Source organism: Aythya ferina (assembly GCF_964211825.1).
Source record: "Aythya ferina genome assembly, chromosome: 1".
NCBI classification, from domain to species: Eukaryota; Metazoa; Chordata; class Aves; order Anseriformes; family Anatidae; genus Aythya; species Aythya ferina.
The window spans coordinates 186472919-186495700 of NC_140296.1; the positions used below are offsets into that span (position 1 = coordinate 186472919).

The following is a 22782-nucleotide window of genomic DNA, read 5'->3' on the forward strand; positions in this document are numbered from 1 at the left end:
CCTCCTTCTCACATCATTTCAGGTAGTTTCCCTGTCTCTTCAGCTCCACCTCTTGCAATTTTGCTCTTAATGTACTCTGCTAATTACAGCTTTTTGTACTCAACAACATCCTCTCCCCAATACTCTCCTTTTTTTTATACCTGTAGTCCTGATACTTTCCTTTGTGGGATCTTCTCTGATACGAAAATCTTCTTAATTCTTACAGTATGTAAATTTCTTCTCTTCCCCACATGAAACCTGACTCCTTCTCAGAGCATTTTTATTACTTTGATCCTCTCTTTGGTGGCACACATTCCCATCCAGAATTGCTTGAGTACTATACTCTCCTGATTAAAATATAAGCTCATTAGAATTGGCAGGTTATTCAGTTATACATTACACAAAATACCACATAGATCTAATATCTGATTTAGATTTCACCCTCATTTTCCTATCACAATTTGGTTAGCAGAGCCTGATCTATATTTTTTACTTAAAACTGTTATTGACATATACTGACATATATTGACATATAGATATATGTCAATATAGAATAAGAATATATTCTATGAATGTAGAATTACCAGAACAAAAGAGTTTCTTGCACATTTTTGTAAAGACAGATGTGATACTTTGGAGGAATTATTATCTCTCTCTAAGACCTCAGATGAACCTTCACTTTGCACAGGGGAAACCTGAACGGCTCTAATCCTTACAAGTCAATTATCATCTAAACTGTTCATTTCCTGCTACAATTCAAGATTCATAAAATCTGAATGGGATATGCATTTTTAATGTTATGGCAGGAACCATAAATATTGTTGGCCTTGTTTGCCAGAGTCTTAATACAATAATGACTATAAAGCTGCAGGAAGGAAAAATATCTAAGATGCACTGGTTCAGTTTCATAACCCAATAATTTTGACAACCTTTTCAAATGATTAAATAGGCTTGGAGAAATCCAGGCCCTGAAGAATTAGCTCCATTTGTGAAACTCTAAATGTTTTTTTTTTTTTTTTTTTTTTTTTTAATAATGCAGGAGCAGGTGCTGGCATTTCAGTTCAACTAATTAGCTTCTAATTTACTGTAAACATCTTAGAATTCCATGAACATGTCTCAGCAGTATCTGAGAGGAAACAATCTACTGGTTCAATAAATCTTTCCTGAAATACCACTGAGAATTGACTACATAAAGTGCATGGCCTTATTTAATATAACTGTTTCTTTAGAATACACTGAAAAGTGAGAAAACAGTTCTGGTCTTTCCCTCATATTATCATTATCTGTGTAAAGAAATACTCTATAGGAACTTTATATTAATGACACCATTACTTTAATTTAAAAAGCTATGCAATATTGTTTTATATTCAGGTGCATTACTGGAATTCTTCCACACATTAAATGTGTTTGTAGTAATATTATCACAGGAATCTTCAACAATGCTTTGTTACATTTCTACATAGGTGTGGTTTGTGTGTCTAATGTGATTATCAAAATGCAGCAGTAAATATTGCAACATTTCTCTCATGTCTAGGTTATCGTCTTTCATAAAGTGGTTGCATTTACAATTAGAAAATTTAGATGCAACCATTCATGAAAAATAATACAGGAAATCTATCTAAATAAGCCAGATTTCAAAATGTTTATGCACATGTTAAGTATATCAAATCTTAGAATTTTCCCAGCTAATTAAAACTGTAAATACTATTGACTTGAATTTCCATACCTGTTAGTCACATACTGATTATAGTAAACTATTTTAAAACAATGCTGCCTGCTCCTGTTTCTATTTTATTAACTTTAGTTTATTTCTAAATGAAGATACTTCTTTTAAGATACTCCATAGGTACAGAAATGTATGGAAAAAATGTTTTATTTTTTTCTGACTTCATCTTTGAAAACAAAAGACAAATCCTATTGTCTTAGTACAAACTGTAGGATTTGTATTTCCTCATCTGACTGGAGCCCTAATTACCTCAAAGCATATTTGCAAATCTCTTAGGCATGTGCAGAAGTAGCCTTGCTGAAACAGAGCTGGTGAAACAGTGAAATCCATCTCAGTATTGCTACACTTACAGACTTGTCGGTATCAGTGCCAGCCAATGAACATTCTCTGTCACAGATGTTCATAAGCATCATTTGCATTGGTATAGCTTATTGTGGGACTATGCAATGAACAGAACAAGGAACTGTCTGAGGCTAAAAAAATGTTGATTTTGGTTGCAGAGCTTTTTTTGACCCACAGGTGTTCACTGATCTGGTTCTTGTTCTGGAAACAGAAACAAACTTCCCAGAGCACTGGAGGGGGTGATGATGGGGCAGTAATGAGTTGATTAAAGTATTTGTGTCACCAGAGGAAGTGTATTTAGAACTGTAATTTCTGAGACAACAAAAATGTTTCAACAAGAGTCTTGCTGAAAACTTGTTAAGGGCCTGCTAATACCAGACTAAATTAAGATTGTGGATATCTGTATTGCTTATTGAACTTCAAAGATACTAAGTTCTCATTGTATTTGAGGAATTCACTCCAGAAGGAATGGTGTTTTTCTGACATGACACTTCCTCAATGTTTCACGGAATATTTTGTGGGAGAAAGTGAACGTAGATATATGTGTCTGTTTTTGTCTACACCTAATCATTTCATAGTTTGGATTTTTAATTAGTAAAGGAAATCTTAAAAGTAATTATCATGGATTGCATAAGTGGCTAAAAAGCTGGATACCATCTGGAAAGAAAAAAATGATAGAAAACTCTGAGGCAAGTAGTATTAATTCTGGGGATTCTGGTGGATGAAAAGATCGACTTGAGCCAGCAGTGCACACTTGCAGCCAAGAAGGCCAACTGCATCCTGGGCTGCATCAACAGAGGTCAGCAGGACAAGGAAGATGATTGTCCCCTTCTACTCTGCCCTTGTGAGGCCCCACTTGGAGTAATGTGTCCAAGTTTGGGGCCCCCAGCGTAAGAAGGATGTGGACCCACTAGAACAGGTCCAGGGGAGGGCCATGAAGATGATCAGAGGGAGCACATCTCCTAAGAAGATAGGCTGAAAGAGCTGGGCATGCTCAGCCTATAGAAGAGAAGGCTTATTGCAGCTTTTCAGTAATTAAAGGGGGCTTATAAAAAAGATGGAGAGTGACTTTTTGCTCAGGCAAGCAGTTACTGGACAAGGTGGAATGGTCTTAAAGTAAAGGAGGGGAGATTTAGAATAGAGATTCGGAGGGAATTCTCCAGTCAGAGAGTGGTGAGGCACTGGACCAGGTTGCCCAGAGAAGCTGTGGATGCCGCATCCCTGGAGGTGTTCAAGACCAGGTTGGATGGGGCCCTGGACAACCCAATCTACCATGGCAGGGAGGAACTAGATAATCTTCAAGGAGACTTCCAACCCAAGTTGTTCTATAAATCTATGAATTCCCGTGGTTTCTGTAATTGTTCTTTTATTTGATATCTATTTTATTTAAATTAAGAGTGTTTTGTTAAGTAGGGGTAAATAAACATTATAATTAAAGTAGTGTGAGTTGAGAAAAATAAGCTATCCCAGGAGTTAGGATCTGTTTGGAAGAGGGCTAAGAAAAAGTCAAAATACGTTTATGTTTATGTGTGAAAAAAAGATAATAGAAACTGATATTGATGCACATAGTACAAAAACAAATTAGCGTGGAGTTGAAAATCATGTAATTGCAGCCCTTAAGTAACTGGGCTTGACACACAAACTGATAAAACTCTCGGGTTGTTTCAGTAGAGGATTTCTGTCACTCCATTACAGGAACCACTATGCAGTTCAGTGCCCATATCCTTGTGCAAAGGAAGTTTTATTTCTGTCTTAAAATCTGTTTCTCATGGAATAGTTTGTATCCTTGTTTCCAGGTTTTCTTAGCAAGATAACACTTATCCTATACCCTAATATAAATCAGTTTAATTGTATTTAGCTAAGTTTAATTACATTAAACTAAGAGTGATGTGTGTTCTCAATGTACATTCCAGGGTAAAGGAGGCTCTGTCTTACTTCTCAAGGCTTAAACTCCGTATGTGCTGATCTCTCTCTTAAAGGAACCAGAAAATACTCCCTCCATCCCCAAGCATGATTGCATAGATCCAATTGTTTAACAGAAAGGGATATTTAATTTTTTCCTACAGTTAAGATATCGTAGAGATTTTATTTTTAATATCCTGCCAGATTTCCTGAACTGTTTCCAAACTGAACTGAGTTGTCTTCCAAATAGCCTCAGGGAAGTTTATAGCTACATATCTTTATTCTGAAAAATGCAAGCCTTTGGTTTTGAAAGGAATCAAGATTTTGTCTCCATGCTTAAAGGACCAGGCTAGGGAACCAGGTAACCAGGTAACCTAGCTTTTCTTCCTAGTAGTGCTACATATGCTAGGAAGTAATTCCGTATGCTTTTTATTTATTTATTTATTTATTTATTTATTTTTACAAATCTGAGACAGAGCAGGTTGCACAATTAGACTGTGTAGTGTTGAACAAGATGCAGAACAACATCAGTCTTTCTGTCTGTGAACCTGGGACAAACAATCCCCCTTTTTGGGCTAATAGCTGGCTATTCATTAATGTACATTAATGTAGCTATTTCTATATAAGGAAGATATTTTTGACATGAAAGGATATTGTGATCTTCCTAACGAGAATCATAATGAGAATTTCATTTCTCGTACCTGATTTATTTCTGTTTACATCCAGGAAATGGAATATTGTGGAGAGTGATAGACAAGTTATATCTTTATAGAGAAAAGGGCTTGTGATTAAGGAAGTCTGTACTTAAGTAAAGCTGCACTGGTAAAAGAGGATACCTGGATCTTTGCAGCACTGAGATCTAACATAGCCAGTTAGCTGAATGCTGATGGATTGATGGATTGATGCCTGACACTCAACTTTTGTATCTGACTATAGTGTTTTTTATGAATTGCTGGTTGTCATTCTCTCCACATGACCAGCTTTGGCTACCAAGTCTTCTGGTATTAAGTCCTCAAGTTATGCCTTGATGGCAATGGACAGCACAATTCCTTAGCAGAAAATTCTTAGCAAGTACACAAGTGACTGCTCAGTGAAGCATTGTAATTAAAGAAGTGATGGAACACAATCTACTAAATTCAGTCTGTCAAGGTGGTGAGGAAAATGCCAGTGCAGAGTAATAATCTGAACAGTAAACTCATAAAATACTCATTCTTTGTTCTGATGTGGACCATTTAATCTCTTTTTCACCTAATTCAGTAGCTGGGGAGGTTCCCATAAATAAATATAGTAAACATAAAAATGTTTCTTTAATATAAAACTATTGGAACCTTTTACAGAAAACAGCAGCTGATAGTTCATAAAGTACTCAGTACTGCATTCCTAATGATGATGATTACAAGGAATAGGTTACGGTGTTAACCCTGATACGTCACTTTTTACAGGATTAGTGTGGAAGGTATGGAAGGTATTTGTCTTCAAACAGTGAAGATTATTATTTTTTTATACTGGGGTTAGTCTTTATTTATTTATTTATTTATTTATTTATTTATTTATTATTACTAGTAGTATTTTACCTTAAAACATATATTCTTTTCCTAAAAGTATTCAAACATATTCAATCATTTTATTTGTCATTCACAGAACAATAAACCTATTATAATTTTATAATGACTATATATATATATATATCAATATCAGGGAACATATAGAGGAATAAATGAATGTTTTTAGGCTTAATTGTTATTCCAGTTTGTTCTATCACTGTCCACACTCATTTCTGATGTAAGAGAAAGTAATGAGCACAGAGTGGCTGAAGTGATTGCGTCAGAATCTCTGCAATTCATAAGTATGAACACATACTGAAGATTTTTAATCTGTTTTAAATTGATCATGAGTGATGAGGAGAAAAGAGGACATGGTATTTCTCCTTCAGGACATCCATTTGTTGTTCCATGTGTTTCTGTATATTTAAAGTTCTGGGCATTGCATTTTAATCTTTTAACACTATCTTTTAATACTAGGTAAAACTTTTAGCACTTTTCTGTATCATTAAGGAGACTGGTATCCTTTTGGGAGACATGTAGGTTTGTGAGCAGAAACAATTATTAAATGAACGGATAAATTCCTGGCTCCAGCTCCCCTCTGCCCACTCTGCCCTATTATTTTTTTTTTTTTTTATGTGTGAGTTATGGTGACAAGGGCTCATCCATCCCAAATTTTAGTTGTCTAGAAATTATACATATATATTATGTATATATACATGTATATATTATATATATATTATGTATAATTATACATTATCCTAGGATCTAGGATCTATCCTAGGATTCTTTTACATTAAAATCTACAGGCCCCTCTAAGGGCATAGTCACCTTATTTTAAGACTAGAAATGTAGTTAATTTGTTCAGATGCCTGTAAATGTCAACAGCGAGAGAAAGGCAGTTTTAGGGCAAGATTCATCTCTCTTAAAGTAGACATCTAAAATAGATCAAATGAATCCATGTTAGGAGAGGTGAACTGTGCCCTAACACAAGAAAAAATGACTATTTATTGGCATTGAGTATTGGGGGGTTAGATGATTAGTTTAGATCAGAAATCCAGCTTTGAGATACATTAAGTTGATTGATACTTGCAACACAGACTGCCTGTGAACAACTAGCTCTGCATAATGTTAACTGTTTAGTTGACATAAAAAATGTAAGTCCATGGCACTTGAAAGGAATCTGAGTTTACAACAGAGCCAACTCTTTCATTCGCATAAATTGATGCAAGCTCATAGAACAGAAAAGTACCATGCTGTTTTTTAACTGCTGAGAGATTGACTTAGTAGGTGTATTGCAAATTTTGCTTAAGCTATTTAGGAAAAGCTTAGAACATGCTTACTGCACCATCTAAATAACCGTCGTCTTATCGTAATTACCAGAATCTTGAAAATTTTGTGCTGTACCTCCAACATCATCAAATATTCCTTGAAATGTGTAAACGTGCACTGATTTAATTAACTCTATGATAAGGTGTAAGATAACCCACAGATGGATACCCAGACTGGGGAGTTCTGGAATTAGCATAGATTTCCATTTTTTTATTACTGAAACGCACAGAATCCTGTGCTGTCATCCTTATGTAGCTGATAAGGGGATCATGAACAGTATATTTAGCAGGGACTTCTATAAATGAATAACACTAGCCTATGCCTGATCACCATTTCCTCCGTTCCTCCACACTATTATTTCCTCTTTTTTTAATTTTATTTATTTATTTTTTTTATTATTTTTTTCCCAACTTTTCTGCACTGGAAGTGGGTGAGGCTGTCTGCCATCAGTGAAGATGCTGTCTTCCAATGAAAGGTAATTCTAGAAAAATAGCTAGCACATTAATATCATCTCAGTTTAGGCTCCCTAGTTTCTTTCTGGTATTTCCTGGAAAGATGTTCATAGGCCCCATTTAGCTCACTTGTGGTAAATTCTACACATGTGGGGCATACTGGTTTTACTGTACTCACACAAACTACTTGTGTGGTATCTTCTCAGTGCATGTGAGACCTTGGACTCCTTGGGTATCCTGTAAGGTAAATGTGCCCATGAATCATGAACTGAGATTCCTGGGGGTCTGGCAGCCTATCTGGACTCACTGTTCTGATTGTGCTGCCACTCTTCCTGAAGGCCCAACCCTCAGATGCAGGTGTGCATTTGCTGCACTGTATGGCAATTTTCTATTTTAGAATTCCAGTGAAACCTTATCAAGGTCAGTAAAACTTGTACTTCTGGATTTCTGTGCTATAGAAATGTCTGCTAATGCTTTCCTTTCTCCTTTCAGTTTTTGGTTGACGACAACTTCTCACATTACTGTAATTATATTTAGTCAAGCTCCACCCATTTGAAAGCTATCTACAGTTTTGACTAGGAGGCATTGAAGCCACTCGTCCCTTGAGCAGGGTAAATAGGAGTATATTAAACTTGTAATCTGACTGTAGAATGCCTGCATTTTTCTTTTGTTTGGAGAGCAGAACACAATGATATTTACTCTAGGAACAAGTATTCTGGGACTGCCTCTGATGCAATGACAGTTACAGCAGTTATGTTAAGAACCGCACTAGTAATGGAGCAAGGCAACTGAAATTAGGAACTTTAGGCAAAGCTAATTGTTAGAAATCTCTGTTATACTTGGTTATGATTTCTGCCTTGCCAGACCTGCTTTCTTTCATGGTGCAGCATAATAAACTCATCTTTTACCCGCATCGTAAGTAAGAAAGCCTGACTATATCCTTGTCATTTCTATTGAAAATGGGACTCAATTTATTTATACGAGGACAAACATTCACTTTTGTTGCTCTGAAAGTGTGTGGGGGACTAAATTCAACTTACAATTGAGTAAACATATTCCAACTTATTCAATTGAATAAATAACACACAAACTTAAGCACACTGGTGCCTTACAATATTAGGATACAACGTTTGCTTATTTTATTCTAGGTGATACCATATATGACAGAACTGCTGTGCCATATGCTATTGTTATTATTATTATTATGTTAAAATAAATAGTGCCTGTATATTAAAGGACTGATTTTTATTTGGATGATGCATACCCTGAAACATACTGTGCAGCAATTAATGTGTAGAGTGTATACATATGTGCCAAATAGAGAAAGCTTCTCACAGTGTATGCACAAAAATAACACTTTTTTTTTTTTCTAGGTAAATCTTTTCAGCATTATATTGTGTTTATATATTCCATATATTTTAAAATATTTTCACATGCAAAATGGTATGAATAATTCAACTTTCTAGTTGAAAATTATTATATACATTTTAACTATATTTAAAATGCAAGAATTCTTTAATTTAGAGGTCAGATAATTTAGCCAGATGATTTATGTTGGCTACTGATATCTTCATTAATGAAAGTTGTTTTAATATGTTTGTTAATAAGGTGCTTTCTTTAAGTCTATTTGAACATAAAATTGTTCACTCACACCAGCTTCATATAAATTAGCAACCTGGATTATATTCAGTCCTATAAAATTTCCCAGACAGCCCCATAAAAATGTAATAGATCATCTACATGGAAAACACCTCTGCTATTACACTATTGACAGCTAAAAGTGATTACATACTTCTCACTGCAATGGTATTAGTGATGACCTTCAGGAGATAAATTTTCTTTCAACACATTGACACCTGATGAAAAGTTGTTAATATGTTCAATGGTCTGTCTGCTATCTATCTCAGTAGATACACATATCTGTATCTATGTAGCTGCTCAAGTGATGAAGAAGTCAAAATAAAGTTTTATGTTGTAGTATATAACAATATCCAGTACTTCTGCAGGGTAAGATGTGGCCAGCAGTGTAGGACCTGTCCTGTCTCTTAACACATCAGTAAACTTTGTCCTTTATAAATTATCTGTAGAAAATATATCTTCACTTTTAAATGAGATGAAGGATCCTAGTTATAAAGCAGCTCTTTCCCCACCCTCCCACTTTTGTCCTCATGTAGTGAGGAAGGTACTCTCTTATTGCTTTGTCTACCTGGTGAGAAAAAAAATAAATAAATGCAACAGAGAGGGCAAACCCTCTGCAACTATTTTTTCTGCAAAAATCAGCAACTAGTTTCTAATACCTTCTCCTACGGGTGTCCAAATTCTTCAGGGAAGGGACTCTTGTATTGGAATAGAAGATAAAGGTAAAGGACTCCTGCTAGGAATAATCTACTTTGATTTTCCTAAAAAAGCATGAAGTTGTTCTTACTGTTAAAGGCAGATTTACATTGAGTGCATAATGACAACACCTGCTGAATCCACTTAGTACAGTGTGAACACTCCCGTGGACAAGTCCTGAGCACATAAAAGCAGGCAACAGGTGGAGATGACATGCCAATGAGAGAACAGAAGGCAACAAAAAGGCAGCATTGGTCAGAGCGATAAATAGTTGTCACAATGCACCATCTGCTGAAAGAGTACCAAGAAATCTGTTGTCACAAGCACAGAACAGAATATTTGTGTTATATATATATGCTTTTCCTAGTCACTCAAGATCATCTCCAGTTTGGGCATCCTCCCCAGTAAGAAGGGAATTTAGAATATAATTTTAGGTTTTGAACATTGACTACATTTGACATTTAGTACATTGACTACAGTATAGCCCAGACCTCACTCTCACTGCTGCACAATCTGTCTGATCATCGAATCTCTGAAGCTGAAAAATCTTACGCTTATGTAAAGCGGGGAGGTGTTGTATGTGATACTCTTTGTCCATTACTATATGAAGTAGAGTTGAAATTATACTAATTTATTTTTATTTATTTTTATTATTTAATGTCAATATTTATATTTAAATTTATATTTACATTTATATTTATATTTACATTTATATTATTTAATTTTTATTTTTCCTTTCCTTTTTCCTTTTTTTTTTGTGGTCTTTTTTTATTTTTATTTTTACTCACTTGTAAAAACTTGTGCTTAAACCAAATATTTAGCAAAATTAAACAGGGCAGCAATTGAATGAATGGTTGTTATATGTGTCCCGCTATGAGACAAATGTTATAATTAAAGAAGCTAAGATCTTAAGCTTTATCTGAAGTATAATAATAAAGAGGCAGAATGAAAGAACTCTGATCACCTAATGATGGACTGGTCATCTGAGCAAGGAAGCTGCATCCATTGGGGTTATTTTCTGGATAACTGGAATATTCCAGATCTCACCAAATATTCATTAAATGCATCTCTGCCTCAACAGGTTGGATGTTGTTTGATTTCATGAGATTGAAAGGGTTGTACCTTAAAAAGGGTTGTATCTTAATTTGTGTTGCAAGATGTGGAATTTGTTATTTTTATGTGGCATACTCTTACTGTGAATTGGCTGGAGAGTGGTTTTCTGTGCAGCTTGGCAGGTACTACAATGGAGAACATGCCATGTCACTATGAAGCTCTACAATTGCTGCCAGGCTTGCTATCATGAATATCTCTTACAGATACAGATAACATTTCACAGCTGCAAACTGAGTATTTCTCAGAATGGCCATGGCTTTCAGAGACTTTGAAGGCTTGTGCAGGATGACTGCAACAGCTGTGGGAATGTAACGTATGTAACCAGTGATCTTCAGGAAACAAATCTATGACAGATACTCAGCATGGCTTATCATGTTCAAAGACAACATTGCAAACAACAGGGTGAGAATTTTCTTTTTTAACATATAAGTAAAAAATAGTCCAGGCAAACTGAAGAGACTTTTTTAGAGATCCTGGGGTCCTTGCACAGCTAATTCTCTTAAAGAGAATTGAAACTATTAACCCTAAGTGATTATGAAAATTAAATTGTTAGTAAGAGGAGTGATTATTTTTTAACAGCATAGTTATGCTTGTAGAAGTTCCATGATAGACTTAGGTATGCAGAGAAATGATGTCCAAGTAGAAGCACTTTTGCATTGATAAAAATACATAGCCTCATAACATTTGCAGGAACAATTTAACAGCTAACTCTGTGCCATTTGCCTGTGGATGTTAGATAAGATGAGATGAGATAAGATTTTTAATCAAAGTTACATATGAGACTCACACAGCAACTTTGGTCACTTGGCCAGTGGTAGATGCAGTTATCCCACCATAAATATACTTATGATAGCACAGCTTGGTTTGCTCTGAAAAAGTCTGTAGGAATGATTTTATATGGTGTATATGACATGCTTTGCTCTATATTGCAGCAGAGGATCGTATTAGTACCTGGCCTTATTTAAGGCTCTTATGTGTAGATTATAACATATGACAACATATAACAATATGACTGAAATTGCAGAACTCTTTTGCACAGTACTAAGAGAAACAGTGCATGATACTTATGGTAATAAGCGCAGCAACAGTAATGATACTTATTGTAATTTAACTATGTCAATGGGGAGTAGAAAAGGAATGGAATCTGACTTACTTTCCAGTTATATTAGAGTGTTTAGAAGCTGAACTGCATCCAAACTAAAACATTGTATGCTTACCACTTAGTGCCCAGTGTAGCATGGATTTAAAATGTATACTATTGCAGTGATGGTAATGAGAAAATACAGGATGCTTGACCTATAATGTATCAAATGCACCACAGAGTATGTAAAAAAACTATAGATTTTAGACTGGCTTTTAAATATCTCCCCGATATCAAAATGAACATCAACAATTTTTGCTTATATTCATAGATGGGCAAAAACTGAGACTATGAGTGTCATTAAATATCTTTATGATATTTAATAATACTTTATCTTAATGATATTTATGATATTTAGGGTTGTGCTCAGTGGCACTGAGTCTAGTTGGAGACCTGTAGCTAGCAGTGTCCCCCAAGGCCCAGTCCTGTTCAACCAATTCATCAATGACCTGGATGATGGAATAGAGTGCACCCTCAGCAAATTTGCTGATGAAACAAAGGTGGGAGGAGTGGCTGATACCTCCAAGGGCTGTGCTGCCATTCAGAGGGACCTGGACAGGCTAGAGGGTTGTGCTGAGAGGAACTTCATGAAGTTCAACAAAGGCTAGTGCAGGGTCCTGCACCTAGAGCAGAATAACTCTATGTACCAGTACAGGCTGGGGGCTGACCTGCTGGAAAGAAGCCCTGAGGAGAAGGATATGAGAGTCCTGGTGCAGGAGAGCAGGTTAACCATGAGCCAGCATTGTGCCCTTGTGCTCAACAGGGCCAATGGTATTTTAGTATGCATGAGGAAGAGTGCTGATAGCAGGTTGAGGGAGGTGATCCTACCCCTATACATCCTGGCATCCTGGCTTGTATAAGAAGCAGTGTGGCCAGCAGGGCTAGGGAAGTGATTGTTGGCTCTGGTGAGGCCACACCTCAAGTACTGTGTTCAGTTTTGGGCCCCTCACTACAAGAAGGACATTGAGGTGCTTGAGTGAGTCCAGAGAAGGGCGGCGAAGCTGGTGAGGGGTCTGGAGAAGTCCTACAAGGAGAGGCTGAGGGAGCTGGGCTTGTTCAGCCTGGAGAAAAGGAGGCTCAGGGGCAACGTTATTGCTCTCTACAGGTACCTTAAAGGAGGCTGTAGCGAGGTGGGGGTTGGTCTGTTCTCCCACTTGCCTGGTGACAGGACGAGGGGGAATGGGCTAAAGTTGTGCCAGGGGAATTTTAGGTTGGATGTTAGGAAGAACTTCTTTACCGAAAGGGTTGTTAGGCATTGGAATGGGCTGCACAGGGAAGTGGTGGAGTCACCATCCCTGGAGGTCTTCAAAAGACGTTTAGATGTAGAGCTTAGGGATATGGTTTAGTGGGGACTTGTTAGCATTAGGTCAGAGGTTGGACTCGATGATCGTGAGGTCTCTTCCAACCTAGAAATTTTGTGATTCCGTGACTCTATACTCAGTCCTGGTGAGGCCTTACCTGGAGTATTGTGTCCAGTTCTGGGCTCCCCAGTACAAGAGGGACCCTGGGGCTCCTGGAGCAAGTGCAGCAGAGGGCTGTGAAGATGACTGGGGGACTGAAGCATCTGTCATATTAGGAGAGTTTGTGAGAGCTGGGCCTGTTTAGCTTGGAGAAGAGGAGACTGAGAAAGGATCTGATCAATGTGTACAAATATATAAAAAGGAGGGTGTCAAAGAGGATGGTGCCTGTCTGTTTTCGGTGGTGCCCAGTGACAGGACAAGAGGCAACAGGCACAAACTGAAACACAGGAAGTTCTGACAGCATATGAGAAAATATTTCTTTGCTGTAAGGGTGACTGAACACTGGAACAAGTTGCCCAGAGAGGTTGTGGAGTCTCCATCTCTGGAGATATTCAAAATCCACCTGGATATGATCCTGTGCAACACGGGCCAGGTGACCCTGCTTGGCAAGGGAGTTGGACTGAATGATTTCCAGAGGTCCCTTCCTACCTCCACCATTCCGAGATTCTGTGATTCTGTGATGATATAATAATAATATTTTTAAATATTGAAAGTTCATCTAGAGTGGTGTCCTGGTTTCAGCTAGGATAGACTTAATTTTCCTCTTAGTAGCTGGTATGGTGCTGGGATTTAGGATGAGAAGAGTGTTGATAACACATTGATATTTTAATTGTTGCAGAGCAGTGCTTACACTAAGCCAAGGACTTTTTAGCTTCTTCCTCTGTCCTGCCAGTGTGCAGGCTGGGGCTGCAGCAGGAGCTGGGAGGGGACAGACCCAGGACAGCTGACCCAAACTGGCCAAAGGGTTATTCCATACCATCTGACCTCATGCTAAACAATAGACAGGGGTGGCTAGCTGGGATGGGGATGCCGTCTGCTCAGGGATAAGCTGGGCATTGGTCAGTGGGTGGTGGGCAATTGTATTGTGCATCATTTGTTTGTACACATTATTATTATTGTTGTTGTTGTTGTTATTATTATTATTATTTTCCTTTCTTTCCTGTACTAATAAACTGTCTTTATCTCAACCCATGGGTTTTCATTTCTTTCTAATTCTCTCTCCCTATGCCTGAGAGGGAGTGGGGAAGGTGAGCTAATGGCTGTGTGGTGCTTAGCTGCCAGCTGGGTTAAACTGTAACAAGTGGTATTTTTAGATTCTGTGTCACAAAAAAGCCCTGCCTGTTTTCCAAAGCCAAGTCCAAATTAACGATCTTTTCTTCTTCTATCTTGTATTTTTGTTCTACCATAAGAATATTATTTTCTTTCCAGAATAATTAATTTTGGAAACAACTGTTTCCAGAACAGTTCATTTCTCTTTACATGATGAATTGATGTAGTCAGAAAGGGGCTGGCCATTCCTCAGCTGGCAAACAACTGTGTGATGCTGTACTGTAGGTAGATATGTGCCCTCATGCCTGTAGCTGAGAGCATTGAAAGTATTTGAAGTTCATCAGTCTTCCACAAAATAAAATCCTCTTTCATTGAATTCACCTCTGGTGTCACTGAAGACAAATCTGGCAGTTCATAAAATTGCTAAGGTAAGTAAATTATTAATTTTAGCCTTGATTATCTTATTTGGCCTAAACTGCTGAGGTTTTCCCTAAAACTGTGGCCAAGCTTTAGGAATACCACACAGGAAGGCAAGGAAACATCTGAAAGACTGAGAGGAATGTTTATATTGATCTTGTCATTGATCCACCTCAAGGCAAATACACAAGGTAAAATTTGCATTAGCAATGGGCTTTGTGAATCGCACCCCATTTTGCATAGGAAGAGGTCCTGCTTGTCACATATGAAGCAGAAGCAGTTGTGTGACATACAATCACTTCTCGGGATTTTCACAAGGAAACCATAGCTCAGGAAAAGTCTTTTAAACATGTTTCAGAATTATGGATGTTTAAGAGAACTCTACTTTGAAGCTATTTTTAATCTGAATAAAGTGTTCCTGAGCTGTTGATCATGGCAAAGTCTAGTCATTGTGGCCTTTGAGTTTTTCAGTGCTTTCATTTCAAAATTAAAAGCAGACAGTTTAAATGATTCAATATGGTAAAAAGCCAAAAAATGCAGTTATATGACATTTTGTGAGTGTCATGGGCCTTTTAAATTTGAAGTTTGTTTTTTTTTTTTTTTTTCTTTTTTGTCTTTAGCAGCAGAAGCTGTGCATTACAATATCCACAAGTACTGCATGACTTAACAGGAGAAGGTGACTTGCTTTTTTTTTTTTTAATTTTTTTAATTTTTATTTTTAATTCCCTATATTATTTTCTTTATAATTAAACTCCTTTTATTTATTTATTTATTTTATTTTTATTTTTATTTTCCAGAAACAGAATACAGCTTATGCCTTTAAACTTTTGAGCATGGTATCTTACTAATTCAAACATTTAAGTTTTTAACCTTTGGAAAGGATTCAAGCTATACTAATTTTCATACATTTACTTATTTTTAATACTATAATCAGACCTTAACTATTGTAGGTGTTTTTGAACACAGAGAAGTTGTTGAATGAAAGACTATTTTAACTTTAAAAATGGATCTAATGTAATCAGTTAGATACTTTGCCTTTTCTCTCTCTCTCTCTTTTTTTTTTTTTTTTTTTTTTTCCCAGAAAAATATATGGACATTGAGTTGCAGACTTAAATTAAAAATCCTAACTAGAGAGCTGTAGCCCCAGGATGAGTGTTTGTGCAGACTGTTTTAATCTAGGAACTCCATCACTGAGGTAAGATTTTCATGAGAAATTTGCAAATAAAAATAATTCTGCTGCTTGCCATTCATACTTGTGAAGACAGTAGGTAGGACAATAGAATTGCCTTAGCAGGTATTTATTGGAAAATCAGTTCTGACAAAAGTTGCGGAGGTAGAGTTTCTATGCGAATTAGGTATTCCTAAAGTTGTGGGTGGTGAGAAATGCAAATCCTGTTGTTGATTCCCACTCACAGGAATTTCTTTTCTCTGTTTTTATCCCTTTTCAAGAAGCTATAGTCTTGTGCAGTGAGAGCTGATATATTAACTTGACCCTGTCCCTAAGAAAGCTATTATCTATCCCATTGCTGTGAAGCATCTGAACCATGACTTTGGTATAGTACTTTCAAGAAGAATATAACTTCATTATCTTCAGACACCTTGCAGAGCAAACACACAGGCTATATCACCTGTTTTTGTGAAAAGACATGACTTTTTGGAACTCGTAAGTTACAGTGTTTATTTTTATTTTTTTTAATAAAAAAAAGAAAACTTGTTTTTCATATGTAGTTTTAGCATATGAAGCTATTTATATGTAGTTTCAACCCACTGCATGTTACCAATTCTAAATTCCATTTAGAGATTTAATTTTCCAATCTCCACCTTTTTATTTTAATCTTGTTCAGTGTTTTTAAAGCTGTTACTGCAAAGCAGTCTTTTAAAAACATAAATTATCAGACACAATTGCTTTCAACCACATTATCAGCAAATGGCAAGAGTGCAATCAAACTAAGTGCTTCTTCCTGTTGTCTTTCATGCACACACACACCCCACAGACAAAATCACAGTTGAATACATTCAGCTAAAACAGCTGATGAAACCTTTTTTCTGCTTTTCCCATGTGGCAAGTGAAGGGAAGAATGTGTCCCTGCACAGTGGTGTCATGACTTCTGCTATGCCAGTTTCTTTCCTTTGCATGGATCTGCCTGTTGGTCACACTTATGTCACAGCAGTTTGGAGGGGTCATGTTTCCCTCCCACAGCAGCTGCTGTGCTTTTTCCCTTTTCACTCTCTGTGTTCAGTGGTCCTGTCACTACTAAAAGAAGTCAGGCACCCCAGTGCCCTCAGCTGTGCTGCTGTGTAAGAGGTGATATGAATCATAGAAGCTGGCATCCGGTCTCTCCTGCAGAGCACTTCCAGGCAATGGTAGAAGCTGTCCAGCCAGGAAGCTCATTTTCTCTGCAGCATCACAGAGATGCTGCAATATAGAAGCAATCTGGAAAACAGAGGGAAAGAAACCAAACAGTTCTCACTATGTCTGTGAGAACGTAGTATCTGTCACAATACTTCAATTCTGAAAGAATACTCCAATTTTAAAAAATAGTAATATTTCAAGAACAGGCTAGTTTTATTCACAGAGATGGAAGCAGTAAAATCCCTATGTGTATTAGTTCATTCTATTTCACTGGACACTAATTGTTACTGCTAGGTTTGTATCCAGCAAATGGTTTGTCACCATTTATAATGATGTCAACTGAGTGTTCTTCCTGATGATGATGGCACCAATCTGAACCCCACAGAAACCTGCAATCCCCCTCTACTCTGCCCTGTTGAGACCACATCTGGAATATTGTGTCAATTTCTGAGCCCCTCAGTTCAAGAAGGACAGGGAACTGCTTGAGAGAGTCCAATGCAGAGCCACAAAGATGATTAAGGGAGTGGAACATCTCTTGTATGAGGAAAGGCTGAGGGAGATGGGTCTTTTTAGCTTGGAGAAGCTGTCCAGAGGTATTGTAGAGTCTTCTTCTCTGGAGACAAACAAAAACCCACCTGGACACATTCCTGTATGACCTGATCTACGTGCTCCTGCTTTGGCAGGCAAATTGGGCTAGATGATCTTTCAAGGCCCCTTCCAATCCCTAACATTCTGTGATTCTGTGACTGGATATGATGGCTACATCCACAGAGTTATTTAAAAATGCTTTATCATTGCAATACTTAACCACTGTGGTAGTTTCACTTCAGTGTCTAGCTCAGCTTCACCACACTGTTCTCTCACTCCCTCTCCTCAACAGAACAGGGGGAGAAAATATGAAAAAAATGCTCATGGGTTGAGATAAGGACAGGGGAGTCATTCACCAATTAGTCTCATGGGCAAAACAGACACAGTGTAAGGGAGATCAAAGTCACGTATTGCTTATTAATAGCAGATAGAGCAGTGAGAACTAAAAATGAACTAAGAACACCTTCCCCCCATCCACACTCTTCTATGTCTTTACCCTGAGTGGTGCAGGGAAACAGGGAATGGGGGCTGTGTCAGTCCCTGATGCTGCATGTCTGCTGTTCCTTCATGGTCACTGTCTGTCCTTGCTCCATGTGGGGTCCCTCGCATGGGATGCCGTCCTTCCCAAATTGAGCCTGCGGGGGCTGCCCACAGGCAGCAGCTCTTCAGAAACTGCTCCCACATGGACACCATGGTACCACAGGGTCCATCCATCAGGAGCAAACTGCTCCAACACGGGTCCCTGTAGTGGGTTTACGTGGCAAGGTTTTGGTAGCAGGGAGCCATAGGGGTGGTTTCTGTGAGAAAGATCTAGAAGCTGCCCCATGTTTGGGAAGGGCCCCATTGTTTTCCAGATCCGAGCCAATAAGCGATGTTGTTTTGCGCCTCTGTGAGAGCATATTTAAGACAGGGAAAAAACGCTGCGCCACACAGCAGCCGGGAGAGTCAAGGGAGTGAGAGAACAGCCTTGCACCAAGGTCAGTGTAGAAGGAGGGGGAGAGGTGCTCCAGGCGCCGGAGCAGAAGTCCCCTGCGGCCTGTGGTGAGGACCATGGTGAAGCAGGATGTCCCCCTGCAGCCCATGGAGTACCACGGTGGAGCAGGGTTCCACGCTGCAGCCCGTGGAGGAGACCGCGGTGGAGCAGGTGGCCCTGCACCGACGGAGGCTGCCGCCTGTGGAAGACCCCTGCCGGAGCAGATTCTGGGCCGGACCTGTAGCCCGTGGAGAGGAGCCCACGCAGGAGCAGGTGACCTGGCAGGAGCTGCTGCCCGTAGGGGAGCCAGGTTGGAGCAGTTTTCTCCTGAGGGATGGACCCCGTGGTACGGACCCATATCTGGAGCAGTTCTGAAAGAGCTGCTGCCTGTGGGAAGCCCACGCTGGATCAGTTCATCAAGGACTGCATCCCGTGGGTGGGACCCCACAGCACAGGGGACGAGAGTGACCAAGAAGGAGCGGCAGAGAAGAAGTGCTGTAGACTGACCATAACCCCCATTCCCCGTTCCCCTGCGCCGCTCGGGGGGAGGAGGTGGAAGAGGGTGGATGGGGGGGGAAGGTGCTTTTGTTTTTTTTTCCTTTGTTTTCTCACTTCTCTCGCTTGCTAGTTGTAGGCAATAAATCTTACTATCTCCTTATGCCGAGTCTGTTTTGCCCGTTACAATAATTATTGCGTGATTTTCTCGTCCTTATCTCAATCCTTGAGCCCTTTTCACATATTTTCTCCCCATTCCTCTTTGAGGAGGGGGAGTGAGAGAGCGGCTGTGGTGGAGCTCGGCTGCCCACTCGAGCGGAACCACGACAGGTAGCAGCTCCCCCCAGACCCCCTGCTCCTGCGTGGGCTCCTCTCCATGGGCTGTAGCTCCGGCCTGGGGCCTGCACCTGTGGGGGCTCTCCATGAGCCGCAGCCTCCTCCAGGCCACAGCCACCTGCTCCACCGGGGGCTCCTCCATGGGCTGCAGTGTGGAGATCTGCTCCATGTGGGACCCATGGGCTGCAGGGGGACAGCTTGCTCCACCAGGGACCTCTCCACAGGCCACAGGGGAACTGCTGCTGAGTGCCTGGAGCACCTCCTGCCCTTCTGCACTGACCTTGGGGTCTGCAGGGCTGGTTCTCTCACATTTTCTCTCTTCTCTCTCCCAGCTGCTGTTGCATAGTAGTTTTTTCCTTTCCTATATATGCTTTCACCGAGGTGCTACCACCTTTACCCACTGGCTCAGCTCTGGCCAATGTTGGGTCTCTTTTGGAGCCAGCTGGAGTTGGCCCTTACCTAACATGGGGCGGCTTCTGGGCTCTTCTCACAGAAGCCACCCCTGCAGCCAGCAACCTGCGGCCAACAGCTTGCCGCATAAACCTAGTACAACCCTCAATATGACCCTGTCTTTTTATTTAAATCCACAGTAGGTACTCAGATTCCTCACATAACACGTCCTTATTCCTCATTATTTGTGATACTTAACCGTATCTGGGGCAATATTTTACTGCTGTGTCTGTGTCTCTTGTATAACCTCCCCATGCTCTGTAAAGTTCTCACACATCCATGTGTCTCCCAGAGCTCACAGCTCTCAGTGAGGATGTCCTGGCTGCTTTCCTCTGAAGCTGCAGCCATCCACTCCTACAGAAATGTTTCTATCTTTGCTATTCTGTCCTGATCCATACCAGAGGCATTTCATCTCCTCCTCTATTTTTTTTTTCTCCTTGTCTTAACTTCTTTTTCTCCTACATTTCTCCTAAAATTCATACATGAAATTGTGTTTATTGTCTGGTCTACCTTCTCTGCTCGTCATCACAACCCTATCCAGTCTAAATATTAAAATCTTGGAATCATGGAATCATAGAATGGCTTGGGTTGGAAGGAACCTTAAAAACCATCTAATTCCACCCCCCATGCCATGGGCAGGGATGCTGCCCCCTAGATCCGGTTGCTCAAAGCCCCATCCAACTTGGCTCTGAACATTACCATGGATGGGACATCCACAGCTTCTCTGGGCAACCTGTTCTAGTGCCTCACCACCCTCCGAGTAAATAATTTCTTCTGAATATTTAAATTAAACCCAGACACTTTTAGTTTAAAGTCATTAATCCTTGTTGTATCACTACTCTCGCTGTCAAAAAGTCCCTCCTCTGCTTTCCTGCAGGCCCCCTTTAGGTACTGGAAGGTCTCTCGAGAGCCTTCTCTTTTTCAGGATGAACAACCCCAACTCTCTTAGCCTGTTTTCATAGGAGAGGTGCTCCAGCCTCTTGAGTAGACTTGTTCTAATGCATCTATGTCTTCTGCTGGGGGCCCCAGAGCTAAACATAGTACTCAGGTGGGGTTTCACGAGTACAGAGTAGAGAGGGGATTTAATATATTAAAAATTAAATATTAAGTAAAATAATATTAAATGATAACTATATTAAATAAATATCTTGAAATATAATAAATATACAATAGCTATAATATGATATGACATAATGCATAATAACAATAATGTAAGTATATAATTTAAGTATATTTAATTATATTAAATAAAATAATAAGTATTAAATCTCACCTCCCTCTACCTGCTGGCCATGCTTCTTTTGGTGCAGCTCAGGATATGTTTGGCTTTCTGGGGTGCAAACACACAGTGCCAGCTCAGGTTGAGCTTCTCGTCAAGCAACACTCCCAAGTCCTTCTCCTCAGAACTGGACTTAATCCATTCTCCATCCAGTCTGTATTAATGTTTTGGACTGCAAAATCTCTTTTAGTTTCTCTTTCCTTTTCATCTGTTTACTTCCTCCAGTCTTTTTCCATGAACGTATCTCCCATTATACTTTCCCCACTTTTGAGGTTGTTTGACTCTTGACCCCAGTTGCCTTTCCAAGTACTGCTTAATCTCCCTTTATGATTTCATGTCAAAGATAATGTGTAGTTTATACATAGTGCACATAGGTGTCAGAAACTGAGAGGCATAAATTGGTATTCAGAATTGATGTTTGTAATCTGGCTCTAGGTCTTTGTGCTAATGTTTGTTGTATGGAAATGACAGTTCAAAGTACATTGGAGGCATTTCTGAATTAGAATGAACTTGCCACCCTTTATTCCAGGGGAAAGTTTTCCTTATTGATAGTCAACTGTTCAACTCTTTCAAATACAAATTCATCAAGCTTGCAAAGACAGTCTTTTCTAATTCTGCCTTATTTCATTCATCAATGTGGCAGTTTTTTGTTTGTTTGTTTGTTTTTCTTCCCCTCACACCCTCTGATACCTAAACAATTATTCTTCTAACAGATGACTGATTTAATTTTACAGTTTAATAGAACTATTTTGCTGATTTCAGTCCTCACATATGTTTATACCACCTAAATAGTTATTGCTGAAATGTATCTAGTTTCTGAGAATAGTCTTTTCTTTGTTCTTTATAGAAGAACAATAAAAATGAGTTAACACTGTGGAGCAAATCTTCAGCTGCTGTATATTAGTATTATTTCACTGGCTTGGATCAGGATGAAGGAGTCTAAATTCATTACTTTATTTTCATTCTTTAGTTAGTAACATAGACAATTGGACTAGCCAGATGCTGTGCAATGGAGATAACTGTAATGTTCAAAATGCTGAGTCCCATGTTGACACCCAGCCACAAGCCAAAGCTTTGCATCTGTTCAATGGCCTAATAGAAATTCAAGCTATACTGCCAAAAATGGCTCAAAAATGTTTAGATTTATCCACTTTTACCAGGGGACTGCAAATGAATATATGTCATGATTTTGCTTGAGCTAGTGTACACGACACAGTTTTTCTGGTAATATTTCCTTCCTGAAAGCACATATTTGACTGCATCCATGTTTTAGAAGCATGTAAAAAACATTTGTTTATGTTTCTTTATTTTAAATAAGGACCATGGAAAGAGCAAGTCTGATCAGTCTGTCTGAGCTGATTCAACAAAGTATTGTAGAAAAGTGTGCGACTTCGTTTTGGTATTATAGCCTGGATAAGAAGAACGAGTGTAAATTCTGTATGCATGTGTGAATAAATCA

General features: G+C 39.0%; 1 protein-coding gene across 1 annotated transcript in view; it reads left to right on the plus strand.

Moving 5' to 3' along the window:
- LOC311429858 (uncharacterized protein) overlaps positions 1-22782 on the plus strand; it is a 184454-nt gene that overhangs the window by 126693 nt on the left and 34979 nt on the right. The window lies entirely within an intron of this gene.